Genomic DNA, 2,842 nt, shown 5'->3' with positions numbered 1-2,842 from the left:
GTGTAGTAGGTAGTGCATCAGTCTAATACTCTGACAAGCTTCTGAGCACCTGTTTATCTGGAATTGACATTAGCTTGCTAAAATAGTGAACAGACCATTCGGGAGAGTCCTTTCTTTGAATTTGCATATCAGGTCATTTGCAACCCTGAATCAATGACACATGGGGACTAATAATTGAGCTTGAAGAAGTCCAAGGACATAACCCACAAGTGCCCAACATATGCAACAGCTGCAATGGCCGAGAGGTTAAGGCGTTGGACTTGAAATCCAATGGGGAATCCCCGCGCAGGTTCGACTCCTGCTTGCAGCGTAAGGAGATGACGTGTTTCTGTTCTAATTCCTTTACTGGAAGAATGAGTGTACGGTGTCCTCTAGGTCTCCTTTCGCATATACTTGCCATGCCATTTGCAACTTTGTGCCAGGGAAACTGTAGGAGTCCTAGGAATTGATGCAGAAATAGCTGCTTTGTCCATAAGTTGTGTTGGCCCAGGAATTAAGGTGTTGGTGTGGAACTCCAATGTAGTCTCTTGCAGAATAGAGAATTCAGTTGCTTATTTGAAGTAATTTCTGCTGAGACATCATGCCACCAGTGGGGAGAGCTTGCACTCCCAGACCCTTTCCTGAATGATCTACCTGCCACATAGCAGTGTCTTCTTTCATGAAGTTGAGAAAGCACATCCGTCCTACCTCTGTGATGTCAAGGGCATGTAAAAACTCTTCAACTATTGGACATTCATCTTAGCTCAGTGAAAATTCTGGAAGACTATTTCTAAAATGCAAATTGCAGTGGTGTTTGTCTATGCTTCTCTTTCATGTCTTGTACCAGCATTCCAGGGACAGATCCGTCTTTTGTCTTTAACTATAACTATAACACTTTAGCTATTACACTGTTCACTCCAGTGCCCACCCACCACAAGTCACTAACAAGATGATGTACTTGCAAGTAACAGCAGTAGTAGCAGCAGCATGACTCGTCTTCAATCTTTCAAAGTTCACACGTGTTACCTTGCTGCTGCGCTCCCCTCGTTTGCTTCCAGTAGCTGCACACATCAGATTTAAAATCTTGATGCTCACCTACAAAGCCAAAAATTGGCCAGCCCCTTGATACAGGGAGTCAATGGTCAAAGCCCGATTCGTACCTCGAGTGCTTCGAACCTCAAGTATGGCTCGGCTTGAAATTCCATGCTCCAAGTCTCATGGAAGAGGATCATTGAGATTCTTTTCTGTCCTGGCTCACAGATGGTGAAATGAACTTCCACTTGCTGTCCTGACAGCAGAGTTGCTTGCAGTCTTCAAACACAGATTAAAGATCCATCTATTCATGGAATATTTAAATGACAAATGACCCTGCTCCTATATTGACTAAGTAAATTAGCACTTATTGTAGGGTATTATTTATTATACTGATGTTGTCTAACAAACTTTAGTACTTATTGTTTATTGCACTTATCATTGTTTAAGATAGACCTTATGCATTTTGTACTTCTTGGCAACAGCAGTGATCCCTCTATTTCTACAGTATTCTAGATCATTGGTATATTGGACTCTAACCTACTGTAATGGCTAGGGTGCATTCTATGAGTAAATGACAAAGCACTTTTGTAAGTTGCACTGGATAAGAGTGTCTGCTAAATGCCGTAAATATAAATGTGAATGTAACAAGTACATCTCAAGACTTGACACTCAAGTCCCGAGACAAGTCAAGAGAGAAAATGTACAATCCAAAGTCAAGATGGACAGTTATCAAGCACTACCCTTCAAGTCATTGTGCTTCGTCCATGTGGAAAATTCTAATCTAATCTACTTTAATGATGACTGGCAGATGTTTATTTAAAGATACTGACTGAGATTTACTCCTTCACAGGTTTTGAAATATTCTGGATCAGTTTGCCTGCAACAAAAAGTTTTTTAAACATATTCTGGTGATGTTGACCCAGTCTTCATTCTCCTCTTTTAACATTGTCGGTGTGCTTTTTACAATGTCGGTGTATTTCTTTTCAAATTCTTGTACAAATGCAAAATACGGCATATACCTGTGTGTCACGTAGACTACATTGCTGTGTGAGGCACAGAAAGGTTCATTTGCACTTGGCTCACTCCTTTTGGAAGTTTGACTGTGTTATGATACAAATTTGCTCAGATTATTGGCCAGATTTGGGCATCATTCACTTTTTCATGTGGGTCAGAGCTCAGTTCTTTATGTGGCCAACATCATGGGTATAGGAAAATTGCAAACTGGGTTAGATCTTATTTTCAGCATAATTCTTGCAGATCCACTGTGCATGAAAGAAAATTGTGCACTTCTGAAAAGGTAGTAGGATGGTAAAATACTCTTAAATGTCTACTTGGTTCAATATTTATCACTACTTGAAGCTTTATAAAATACACAAATCAAATTGTTATCAGATCACTTCAGTAGATTCTGGAAGTTCACGTACTCTTCTACCCATGATGTGATTTGCAGTCATTTCTACTGTAGAAATTTGGAGTAATGGGATGGAAAAATCCTCTTAAATGTCTATTCCTTACACTATATACACACACTCATGCTCTTGAATACACATACACATGTGCAAATTAGTTAATTCACATCGTAAGGTTCTTGTCACAGAATTAAAATCAGAGTGAAAGACAAGTTAGAGAAAATGTCTGTTTGAGAATATGCTATTTCAATGGGGAAGTTCATTAATTGTAGGGGAACGTTCTGGAAATGAATGTATAGTCTATGCTGTCCTCATCTTAGTCAAGGCTGGTCAAGCTGCTGCAAGGCTGAGTGGAATCTTGGTCTGCATCTGAGTGTGTTTCAGTGCTTGGACTGAAATAGTTTACTCAAAGTGCTGAA

The 2,842-nt window shown here is 39.9% G+C and overlaps 1 non-coding gene across 1 annotated transcript; it reads left to right on the top strand.

The window, feature by feature from the left end:
* Positions 1 to 228: 228 nt before the first annotated feature.
* trnas-uga (transfer RNA serine (anticodon UGA)) lies at positions 229 to 310 on the top strand. Its single transcript has one exon. It is a non-coding gene; the product is annotated as a tRNA-Ser (tRNA).
* Positions 311 to 2,842: the final 2,532 nt, after the last annotated feature.

The sequence above is a fragment of the Electrophorus electricus genome, chromosome 15 (assembly GCF_041902795.1).
Source record: "Electrophorus electricus isolate QZ-2024a chromosome 15, ASM4190279v1, whole genome shotgun sequence".
NCBI lineage: Eukaryota > Metazoa > Chordata > Actinopteri > Gymnotiformes > Gymnotidae > Electrophorus > Electrophorus electricus.
The sequence above is the reverse complement of the archived record's forward strand: the minus strand, read 5'-3'. Positions and strand labels throughout refer to the sequence as shown.